We start from the raw sequence: 13,092 nt of genomic DNA on the forward strand, positions 1-13,092 counted from the left end.
AAATTCAAAGTCAGGAAGGAGAATGGGACGCAAAAACATATAAATTATAGAACTGATCAAGAGAACAATCTAAGTACCTGTCTCCTTTCCTTTCCCTCCATTTTGTCTTGTTTAAGAATACATCTATAACTAGGACTGGAAAACAAGAATGCCATCAGTGAAGCAGAGGGGTGAGAAAATTCTAAAAGATCAAAAGCCACGGGTACAAACAGACAGGGAGAGAAGACAGAGGAACCACAGCCAGAAAAATGGAAAGAGGAGACCCTAGACGTGGGAGCAATTCCAGGGAACTCCAAGCGGAGTCAACTTCAAAGAACACTCAAGGTAGGGAACTGGGGAACTGCCTTCCGAGCTCTGGGACCAGCTCTTCCCATCTCTCCCGCTGGTGCTGAGCCCCCCAGCAGATGACCGAAGGCTAAAGCAAGGAACACACCTGCCAGGGCCAGACAGATGGGGCCCTAGTAGACAGTGTCTCAAGTAGATAGCAAGGTAGCCCTGAGTTCAGAAAATATATTCTCTTCCCTAAACTCTTCTTCCCCCCACCCCAACTCAAGTCTGTTTCCCTTCCAGAATTCTCCATCTTATTCTACCCTGTCTCTGTAGCCAAAATCCTGAGTCGCCCTTCCCTTTTCTTTCCCTGTCTCTCCAGGCAATCCCCAAGTCCTGTAATTCTACCTGTCGGTGTCTCATAGCTATCTCCTCCTCTCTTTCCCCGGTGGCCTTCTCCGTAGCTTAAGCCCTCTCTTTTAACTCTCTCTCCTTCATGCTCTCCCATATGAAACAATATAGAGGAAAATCCTATTTTGTTAAAGCAATGTCGTCTCTACCCTTGGAAGACACCAGCTCTGTTGGGTGAATACTTTGCTAAGCCACTTGGGGAGATGGCAGAATCCCTGCAAATGCTCACTGGCCTGTGATCAAAGGGAGTCAGCTCAGTGCACCGCAGAGATTCTGCTTGGCTGCCCTGTGTACGCTGCTAGGGTGGGCGCCGAACTGCTTGGAACGATGGAAGGGGTACCAGGGGCCAAAGGAAGAGAGTGAGAGAAAACAGATGAACCAAGCCTGAAATGGAGCTGAGGGAAAGGCATCAAGGAGAAGAACAGAGATGTTAAAAAAGAATTCAAGGAATTCAAGAAACTTTTCCTAAGTGATGTGCAATGCAAAATGTCTTCCTCATCCGGCCCCAGAAAATCTTTAGTCAAAGCTCCATTTCTCACCAACGTGCTGTGAAGCTAGATTTATTCTGCAGATTCGTCCAAGTGCTAAGTCCTGCTTTGAGGTGGGTGCAGGGTGAGAGCTGCCATGTCTAGATCTCATGCATAGTCAAGTACATGGTGCTGCAGTGGGAAGAGGACGGATCCTGGCATTTGACAGACCTGGGATCAAATCCTGGCTTCACCACTTACCACTGCAGTAGCTCTGTCCGCTCACAAAACCTCAGTCTTCTCACATCCACCGGAAGAATAAGAATCCTGCCAGCGCAGTTGTTACAGGACACCCCATCTCAGAAGCTGCTGTCTTCATGAATTTGTAGTGAGATGGTAAGACTGGTGGTCCTGCCTGCAATGAGTTTGTCTTCCTCCTTTTGAACCTGCAACACCCCTTGTACTTTTCCTCAGCAGTTGACTGTGGTTGGAAGGGCCAGGACTCAAAATGTGTTTAAGTCATTTTCGTAGTTGTCTCCAGCATCTTAGAAACAAGAAGAGCACATTTTCCCATCAACTGGGAAAATCCAGGGAAGAGACAAACCTTGAAGTGTGAGGTCAAGGACCATGGGGACGAACACCATGATGTTTGTGATGGAAGAACAATTGAGAAGCCTGAGACTGTCCAAGCCTGTCCAGAACCTTACTTTCATCTAGTATTTAATATTTTGCAAACAGCCTTCACACGTTTTATATATTAGTGCTGTGAGGGAGAGAAAGTAGAGACATTTTGCAAAGAAAGAAACGAAGTCTTAAAAAGCAAAGTGACTCATGCAAACTTACGCAGTTTGCAAAGCCAGAGGCAGGACTCGAACCCAAGTCTGGTGTGTTTCCTATCACCTTAGGCTGCCCCTTCGGGCGTGGCGGGCTCATCTCTGTCTGTGCTTTTCTTCTCCTTGGTTTATAAGCATCCTACTCTTCCCCCTCTGGGCTGAGGGAAAGGAGCAAAGTCACCCTGAGCCAGAGGGGAAAGGCTGAGGAGGGTGCCCCAGGGCAGAGTGGGTCTGCAGAAACAGCTCTTCTGCTGAGGGAGTGACCCTCGGATGGGACAGCTGGGCACCGTAGCACTGAGACGCTTGCTCTCTCGTGGGGTGAAACATCATTAGCTGAGCCCATTGCCCCCAGCATCCAACACCTTCTGGGGGTGGAAGAAAGCAAGGGGATAGAAGGATGTGGAAGGACTGAGAATTAAGGGCATTTGAGTCTATCTGAAGACTAACAACCAGGACATAATCATGTCTTCAAACTCTTTCTAGGATCTTAGGGAACCAGGACATTAGGAAGCTGGAAGAGACCTTTGGGGACCCCTGCAATCCGGGTGACGGGCAGCTGGTCTGCTCCCAACAGAGGAAGTGGGAAGGCAGACCACTGGGAAGCTCTTTGGGAGCAGCTGGGAAGAGAAGGCTCAAGAACAAAATAAGGAGCCACGATGAAGGCCCCTGCCCTTCACACCCGTGCCCTTCACACCCATGCCCTTCACACCCCTGCCCTTCACACCCCTGCCCTTCACACCCGTGCCCTTCACACCCCTGCCCTTCACACCCCTGCCCTTCACACCCGTGCCCTTCACACCCATGCCCTTCACACCCCTGCCCTTCACACCCCTGCCCTTCACACCCGTGCCCTTCACACCCCTGCCCTTCACACCTCTTCCCTTCACACCCGTGCCCTTCACACCCATGCCCTTCACACCCGTGCCCTTCACACCCCTGCCCTTCACACCCCTGCCCTTCACACCCGTGCCCTTCACACCCGTGCCCTTCACAACCTGTGCCCTTCACAACCCAATCCCCGCTCCCACATCCCCCAGTGAAGCAGGAAACGGCACTGCTATTCTTACAGCTGATTACAGAGCACGCCAGAGTCGAAGGTCCACGTGGGCTCTAAAATGCTGTAACTGCACTGACTACACAACCTGTGAGGCGTAGATGCGGCAACTTCAGTGTCTGAGCTGTCACATGAGGTGAACGAAGGCTTCCCTAACTCTCCCCCATCCTGTCTTCCATCACCCTCTCCAAGGCTGCTTCACGTTCCCCAAAGTGAGGTGCCCCTGCCTCCAGTCACTCTCTCTGGCCCCTTTCCTACTGCGCTCTGTAGAAACAGGCTAAGAACACACAGGAGTTTGGCTCCAGCCCAGACACACTCGCAGCTGCCCACAAATCCCACTTCCCAGGCAACCCAGCAAGGCAGAGGGAAGAAAGCAGAGGCGGCACTCGATACATTCCTCTGAGGCCCCATCGGCAATGAGCTCCTCCCCATCCAATACGATGCACTTTAAGTTCTGAGAACACAGAGTGATCCACGTGTTTGCATTAACCAAATGCTACAACAGAGCCAACTCGGCACTTCTAACTTGGGTAGGGAAGGAAAAGTATGACCAACACCACAGTGTTCTTAAACCAAGCAGCCATCCCACAGCACTTCCTTGGTATCAATAAACAAATGCTAAAAGCACTGAATCATTAACTTAGCCAATTAAAAATAATAAATTGAGGCCTCACCACCCACTGTGCAATGCAGATTTGACATATGCCCTGGGGGCCAGGAAGCCAGCTTTTCCAGGCTCTGGGAAGACCTGGGCATCTTACCAGCTGGGGCCCCAGTCAGACCATCCTGAGTTGAGAGTATGGAGCTGACCCAGTCATCCAACAAGTTATATCAACTTTTTCAGTAACACCACCCCCTTTTGCCTCTGCCTAGCCTGCAGGTGTGAACACAGACCAAACACTCCCCCAGATTTGGGGGAGTTTCAGGTGCCTATTGTTCTATGGCTGATTGACAGCTTCTTTTTTTTGTTTGTTTTTGTTTTTGTTTTTTGCGGTACGCGGGCCTCTCACTGATGTGGCCTCTCCCATCGCGGAGCACAGGCTCTGGACGCGCAGGCCCAGCGGCCATGGCTCATGGGCCCAGCCGCTCCGCGGCATGTGGGATCTTCCCGGACCGGGGCACGAACCCGCGTCCCCTGCATCGGCAGGCGGACTCTCAACCACTGTGCCACCAGGGAAGCCCTGACAGCTTCTTTGACACACACACAACTTCCAGTCCACCTCCCCTGGTTCGCCCCTGAACAGAAGCATTGTGCTACACAGCACATACATGTATTTTAAAAACTGAAGTAAATGACAACTAATTTCCTTTGAAGAATTCCAAGACAACCCTGGGGAATCATTAAGCAGGGCTGGGAATCACTGATGTAAGGTTTCACCGCTAGGGGTGGGAAACTTTTCAGCCTTGGCTCCTGCATCTCCTATGGGAGCACACAATTGCCTCTTTCCCCCGCACGCTCGTGCAACCCAAAAAAGTAGGTAGCCCAACGCTGGAGACCATTTTCCAAAGAAAACATCTACCCGATCACAAGGACTGCCTGAGACTATGGTCGCCAAACCATGCTGAGATAATTGACAGGAAAGCACTTTTGAAAGGTATAAAGCATTCTATAAATGTAAGTCCTTATTATTTCCTATTATTGCATCAAGGATGGTACTCCATGTACCACCCACTCTATTTCCCACTCATTCTAGAGCGTTCTGGTCATCTCATTGGAATTGCCTCCAAAGCTTCGACCCTGTTGCACTTAGCATTCAACAGACATTTGTGAGATTGGATGAACTTGAACAGAGCTCCACAAGGGTATTTCCTAAACGGAAAAGATGCTGTCTCCTTGTAGGGATGGATTTGGCCATCATTCAGGAAGGCCCATTTTTATGCTATTTCCTGTGACCGGATGACATGTTATTCTCTTGGTAGATAGACCACGCTATCTCTGTGGGTGAGACCTGTTTTGGGTGGGGAAGTGCCTAGATAAGCCTCTTGCCAAAGCAAGTGTATACACCAGGAAAGTCGCCAACGAAGTGATGCAACTGAAAGGAGCTAGCAAGTGCTGAGAGCTTGTTCATGGCCGATCACTGCACTGGGTGCTGGGGACACCAAGGTGAGTGGTGCAGACCCAGTCCCTAGGGCTCATCCTCTAGACAACAGGGTGACTGTGCATAGTGGTTTCATATCATCTGCAACTTGGAGCAAGTTGGGGACAGAAAGGAGCAAAAGTCCACCCCTAACCGCCACCGACAAAGGCCTGACCCACTCACGCTAGTCCTGGACCTGGGTTTTAAAGGTGGTTCTTACAAAAAAAAAAAGACATTTGGGAAATGTAAATCTAGCATTCTGAAATTCATGGGGGAAATGTTTCAAATCTGAACTTTCTGTCTGATTTTATGCATGCTGTTCTTCCCTCTCCCGGAAATGACTCAGGAGGCACCAGGGTTTTTACATCTTCATCCCTAATTCCCACCTTCAAACTCCTCCCCCTGCACCCACACCTTCCCTGACACATTTAGCATATGATCTTAAATGTTCATTTATCTTTATAAAGTATGAGATATAGGGAGGGAGGGACGTTTTCAATTTACCTAAGTCATATTATGTTACGAATTTCATTCAGTTCCTCATTTTTTTCACTCAGTGCTGTTCTGAAAGCTTACCCATATTTCAGTATGCAGGCTCTTGCTTCCCTACTGCATGTCCTATAACTGCTCCCACTGCAGTTAACTGTTCCCTTTGTAATGGGCACCTAGGTTGCCATTAACTCCCTGCTATTACAAGCAACACGACAATGAAATCTTCGGACACGGCCTTTCGGATCTATGCAAAGCATTTCTCTAGGATCTATGTTATCTGAGTGGGACTTCTGGGTCATAGGTCATACACATGTTTCATTTCACTAGATTCTACCAAATTATTATATTGATACTTTCCAGAGTCGTTGTACCAGTTACGCTCTCACCAGCAGTCCATGAAAGTTCCCATCTCCCCACATCAGTGCCTACGTGGGTACTATCCAGCTTTCTGAATTCTGGCGTTCTGCTGGGTATAAAGAAGTTAGTCCTAATTGTTTATATTTGTCTTTCTTTGAGAATTTCTAGCTTAAAACACCATCTGACTGACAGTGTTTGATTTAGACTCTCCCACTCCCCACCAAAATACCCATGATGATAAAGGAAAAGATGGACAAAAACAAGTAATATGTTTTTAAAAAAGAATAACAACTGAGAATGGAATTGGAACAGAACAAACTTACGAGCCTGAAAGAATTTCCAGAAATGCACCATCCCTCATCTGCAGTTCCTGCTGCACGTCACAGGGAGGCAAGGGTTCTACTGCCCAGAGAACCAGGAAGCCACCCTTCTCTCGCGTGGGTATAACTTGTGAGAAGACAGAATACCACTGCCCACTCTAGCCTTCAGCACCTCTGTTTCTAGAGCCATTACAAGACCAAACTTCCTAAGAAGGAACAGGAAGTGGGAGTAGTGGGGAGGGAGAACTGGCCACAGACTTTGGGTTCTGGGACATGCGCTACAAAATAAGGAAGGTCAGATCAGAGAGAGGACAGTCCTGGAAACAGCACCCTTGGGAAACGTAGCTGTTACCTCACCACACACCTTCCTTAACTCTTCAGCATTAACTGGGTTTGGAGGCACAGTGTAGACGGTGCCATTTGTAGAACAGGGAAGACATGGAGGAGGAGGAGCTTGGAGGATGGGGTAAGTTGAAAGTTCTGGTCTGGACATGTTAAGCTGAAGATGCTACTAGACCCCTGAGTTAAGCTGTCAAGGATGCAGCTGGATTAAGCCTCAGAAGCTCAGAGGAGAGATAAAGGCTGGATCTATAAATGCGGAAGTCATCCACATACGGATTTCTGGAAACCTGTAAGAATGGATGAGATCCTAGCAGATGAGTATAGCTAGAGAGGAGAAGAGGGCCAGAACCCAGACCTGAGGCACACCTACATGAGGAATAGAGCAGAGAGGAAGGGCCAGCAACAGAGACTATAACGAATAGTCACAGAGTTAGGAAGGAAACTAGGAGAGCGTGCTATCCCGAAAGCCAAGAGAAGTAAATGTTTCAAGAACGACAGTCGTCAGCTGTACCAAATACTCTGAGAAGTCAAAGAAAAGAAAGGCAGAGAAGGAACCTTGGGACTCAGCAACAAGGACACCACTTTACAAGAGCAGTTTTAGCAGACAGAAGCCTATTAGAGTGGGTTAAGGAGGGAACAGCAGACGAAAAAGTGGGGACGACTATTGACAACTCTTTCAAGAGGTTTTGCTGTAAAGGAGAGCAGAGAAAGAGGACAGAGGGTAAAGAGGGGTATGACATTCAGGGAGGGTTGCTTTTTTTTTTAATATGAGATTATATAGCATGTATATTTACACTGGTGGAGATGATCTGTAGAGAGAGAGTGTGGGAAGGTGAAGAGATGACATTGAGAGCAAATGTGGAAATTTTTAAAAGAGAATATAAAACTGTCAGAAGCAAGACTACACACATCAGCCTCGTGGTGAGAAGGGAAGCCTGTGGTGGTATGAGGCTACCCGTGGCACACGGTGATGGGGTGGTCTGCTGGCCTTTAGAACAACCAGTCAGAGATGCTGTTGGTGAGCACACAGGGAGGTCCTGGCAGTCTCACTCGAATCATGCATTAGTGACAGTGCTTAGTTGTCATGTTTTAATGGGTAACAGATGTTTAGTTGCATTTTATTGCATAATATTTTGTTATCAATCACTGAGCTCTTTGGATTTAAGACACCTCAACCTCAGAAATATCATTAGACTAGAATAAGCCAATCCTGGACATTCCAAGTAAGAGAACTCATTCAACTGTATTAGAATTAATTCAAGAGTTCAGAAGGGTAGTCAGATGCACTGGTTCATTCCAAGAATATATCAATATATTGAGAGCCTACTATGTGACAGACACTGTCCTAGCCAGTGGACGTAGCTTGATAAGTAAATGGCCATGGTTCTTGCAAATAAATAATTATAGATTGATAGGGTGGTTAGGAAAGTCCTCTGGAAAGAGAGGATGTGTGAGCCCAGACCTGAAGGATAAACAGGAATCAGGTACATAGAGAACAGAATGGGAAGTTCCAGATAAAAGGAACAGACTGTGCAAAGTGGTAAAACAAAAAGGTCAGGATGTTGGAGGAGGTAAGAGAAAGCCAGATGGCCCAGAGGACAGACAGAAGAGAGCAGGTGTAGGAGATGAAGCTGGAGGGGCAGGCGGTGCCAGATCAGGATCAGGCAGAGTTTTATAGGCCCTGGGAGTTTAGATTTCAATGGGACACCAATATAAATGGTCGACATACATGTACACAAAAAATTACAGCTTGCCTGCATGCCAGCAATAACATGTTAGAAAAAAGTATCTTGTTCATAATAGCAATAAAAACTATGTCTAGAAAAAAAAAACCTTAACAACAGAATTTGTATAAAGGAAGGAAATTATATTATTTTACTGCAAAAGGTAAGAGAAACCTTGAATAAATACCATATTCCAAGATGGAAAAAATATAAATGTCCCTTTTATCCAAACCAATTAAAGACTGTTGCAATTCCCAACAAAATCCTAACTTTTTTATATTACTGCAAAGTGATTCTAAAGTATGCTAAAGGAGACTTTACCTTATCAGATATTCTAATATATTATAAAGCTCAAAATAAAAACAGCACGATAGTAGGAAATAATAGATCAATGTAATTAAGCAGAAATAGAAACAGACTCTACTATACATAAAATTGTAGATGATGATACAGATAACATTAAAAACCAGTGGAGAAAGATTTCTTCAATAAATACTGCTGGGAAAGTTGGTTAACCATTTAGAATAAAATGAAATTGAATATTAACTAAAAATCTTAAACCAAAATAAATTCTAGATGGATTAACAATGTATTTTTAAAACATAATTAAAACATAAATGAAAATTCCTCGGGCTGAAGAAACAATATAGATCTTATTCCATACAAATGTAAAACTTCAATATATTTTTAAAAATTAAAAGAGTAAAGAATAAACTAAGAAAAAATATTTGTACCGTAATGACAAAAAATTAAAACTTTTAACATATAAAGAGTTCTGACAAATCAATAAGAAAAATACAAACACCCAATTTTAAAAGGAGTGTAGGACATGAATAAATAATTCAATAAAGAAAAGAAACATATGAGTGATAAACATTCAATCATTAATAATCAAATAGGACACCATTTTTTATCTAACAAATTTAGTTTTTTTCTTTTTTTCCCCCTTTCTTTGCTTGCTAATGATCAGTATCAGTAAAGTTACAGGAAAGGTGTCTTTTACTGCTGGTGGAAGTATAAATTGGTGAAAACTTTAAGGAGGTAGCAATTAGATGATTTTACTCAGTAATTTCACTTCTAGCAATTTCTCCTAAGGAAGTACTCGGAACTACAGTCAAAATGATACGTTCAAGGATGTTCATTACAGTATCACCTCCATATAATTCATTCTCCACAGAGAAGCTAAAGAAGTGTTTTTAGAAACCCAGATCAGGGTGTTCCAGGGGTGTGCTGGTAAATGCTTAACAATGGACCCTCTGGAGGATGAAAGCCCTGATTTGTAGCAACTGCTACAAATTTCTGTAGTGTGAACACTCTCACCATGGCCATTTAAGTCACCAACATGATGTCACTAAACAATTAGTTGGGAAGAAATGGGTATAATCGGTTCTCACAAGCCCCCGTGAGCCAAGTCCAGCTCACATGACTGAATGTGTGTTTCTCCCCCACACAAAACCCCCCAGTTGGGGTCCCTCACATTTTGCAATAAAGTCCACACTCCTTGCTCTGTTCCCCAAAATGCTCCATGATGAAGTGGCCCCTGCCCATCTCCCGGGCACCTCCTCCACCCCCTTTGCTCACTCACTGATTCTGAATTTTTTTTTTATATCTTCATTGGAGTATAATTGCTTTACAGTGTTGTGTTAGTTTCTACTGTACAACAAAGTGAATCAGCTATATGTATACAATATCCCCATATCACCCCTCTTGAGCCTCCCTCCCACCCTCCCTACACACCCCTCTAGGTCATCACAACGCATTGAGCTGATCTCCCTGTGCTATGCAGCAGCTTCCCACTAGCCATCCATTTTACATTTGGTAGTGTATATAGGTCAGTGCTACTCTCTCACTTCATCCCAGCTTCCCCTTCCCCCGCTGTGTCCTCAAGTCCATTCTCTAAGTCTGCATCTTTATTCCTGCCCTGCCACTAGGTTCATCAGTACTGTTTTTTTAGATTCCATATATGTACTGCTTCTGAATTTTGACTGAACTCCCCAAGCTCACTCCCACTTCAGAGCCTTTCAACTTGCCCTTTCCCACTTCTTCTCCTTGTCATTCAAGCCTTTCAACTTGCCCTTTCCCACTTCTTCTCCCACATCCTTCTCCAATAGGATCTCCTATTCAGAAAGATCCTCCCTGACCACTCCATCTGAAGTTGCCACCTCTTAGTTCAGTACATTGTCTTGTTTCATTTATAGCCCTTGTCACCACCTGACTTAGCTTCTTTGTCATGTCTCTCCAGTAAAATTTAAACTCCGTAAGATGACACCTGTCTAGTTACCCCATGTAATTCCCGGCATTTAGAAGAATACTTAGCATCTAGTAAGTACTCAATAAATATGTGTTGAATATTGATAAATTAATTTGTTTTTAATAGTGAAAAAATTTTAAAACACATAAATGCCCAATGATAGGGAAATGGTAAAACTAACATTTATTGATCATTATGTGCCAGGCACTGCGATACATGTTATTTGTTCACCTCACTTAATATGTACAAAACTCTATGGGGGTTAGTACTATTGTTATCCCCATTTTACAGATGAGGAAATAACCAGAGACGTTAAGTCATCTGCCCAAAGCTACACAGAGCCAAGGAAGTAAGTCAAACCCAAGTCAGCTCCACAGGCCCATCTAGATCATCTAAGATTCCAGCGAGGGGGGTGAGGAGGCTTCACTTAGACCAATGAGTCCAGAAACACCCCAGTGCTAGTTTCAAGTGCTCCCTGAGCTATTATTGAAATAGCTTCTTATTTCACAGTTGGCTGCTGCTCTTCAAAATTGCAGTTCTCCTGGGCAAGAGCTCTTTAGGGAGGAAGAATAAGCAGCAAGACAGGAACTAAGTTTACATGAGTCTCTATCTTAACAGCAGCATAAGAACCCCCAAATCTCTCCCTGAACTTCAGCCATTAGCCATTACAAATCCGGTTTTCAAATAATATTGAATGGTATTACTATAATACTCACAATATAATGAAAAGTGAAAGCAGCAAGATAGAAAACTATATATTCTGTAGGAGCTCAATTTGGGGGGTGGGGGGCTAGAAGTTAAAAACACATTTGTATGTATATAAAATGCTTTGAAAAAGACCAGAGGGAAAAACACACCACAATGTTGGCAGCGTTTGGATTCGAGTGACTGGACTGTGTGTAATTTTTATATTCTTCTTTATATTCTTCCTTATTTCCCAATTGTTTTCCAATGAATATGTCTTTTGTAATGAGAGGGGAAAAGTCTATATCATTACATTTTTTTAAACGGTTGAAGATTTTAAAGGCAATGGGATGCAAAATTGAGAGAATGTTAAACAGCCCAGATAAGCAAGATTGGGAGACTGCAAATATGGTTTCTCCGGGGCCAGGCTGAAAGAAGCCTTGCGGGGAGAGGCCTCAGGTACTTAACCTGAGAAACAGCAGCTAGAGAAGTGGTCACAAAGGAGACAAGCACAGGACAGAGAGGGGATGGTGAGGAAAGGTAACAGGGTAGGTTAGGTTTCGAGGGTTGGTCCCTTCCCCCGACACTGGAGGGAGGTAAGTTCTAGGTTAGGGTAGAGTTTTAGGTTCCTGGACCCAATTCCAATACAGGGTGGGGTGTCCCCTACAATTCAATTCAATTCTGACACTATCGACCCGGAGATACCCTACGATTCCACAGGTTAAGGGATCAGTCCTACAAGACCTCCCCCCATTGCCTCCACTTCAGACTCCAATCACAAGCCCAGGTTGTTACCTGTGCTTCTGACCAACCTGCTACAGATTGGAGGTTCCCATCACCTGCTCCTTGGACTTCAGATGCCTACTGCAAGCCCAGGTTGCTACCTGTACTTCATTAAAAGGTATGAAATTTAGCCATTTTCAACAACATGGATGGACCTAGAGAATATCTTACTAAGTGAAGTCAGACAGAGAAAGACAAATATCATATGATATCACTTACATGTGGAATCTAAAAAACAATACAAATGAATCTATTCACAAAACAGAAACAGACTCACAGACAGAGAAAACAAACTTATGGTTACTGAAGGGGAAAGAGTGGGGAGGGGATAAATTAGGAGTATGGGATTTACAGATACACACTACTATATATAAAATAGACAAGCAACAAGGATATACCAGCACAGAGAACTATATTCAGTATCTAGTAATAATCTGTAATGGAAAGTAATCTGAAAAAATAATATATATATATTACAATCACTTTGCTATACACCTAAAACTTAACACAATATGGTAAAACAACTGTACTTCAATTTATAAAAAAGAGTCATGATGTCTTCAAAATGATAAAATGACATACCTCTGAGTTTCAGGGTCAGTATGTTGTGATCTAAACCAAGTCAAAAGCAACTGGAGAGCAAAGATGATGTACCCCTGCCACATCAAAAATCACTTCACAATTTCAGCTCCTTATTCAAAGCAAACACCAATTTTCCATTCAAATTTCCTTTTAAGCAGAGCTGAAATTTATCTTTTGCCTTATCTGTACAGTTTGAATTGATTTTTTTTTAGCAAATGGTCATTAATTTCTACATGAAAAATTGAGGAAGAAGCATACTCCTTTGGAATACCATTTTTCTATTTTATGTATGTGAAATAAATTACTCATAATAATTTGTAGGCAAAAATTGTTCAGGCTGTTGTGTGTATATGAGTGCGTTTCTGGGTGGGGAGAGTTCCATAGCTTTCCTGGGATACTTGGAGGAGCCCATAAGCCTGAAAAGGTCACCACAGTTCCAGATCTAAC

This window comes from Tursiops truncatus, chromosome 1 (assembly GCF_011762595.2).
Source record: "Tursiops truncatus isolate mTurTru1 chromosome 1, mTurTru1.mat.Y, whole genome shotgun sequence".
NCBI lineage: Eukaryota > Metazoa > Chordata > Mammalia > Artiodactyla > Delphinidae > Tursiops > Tursiops truncatus.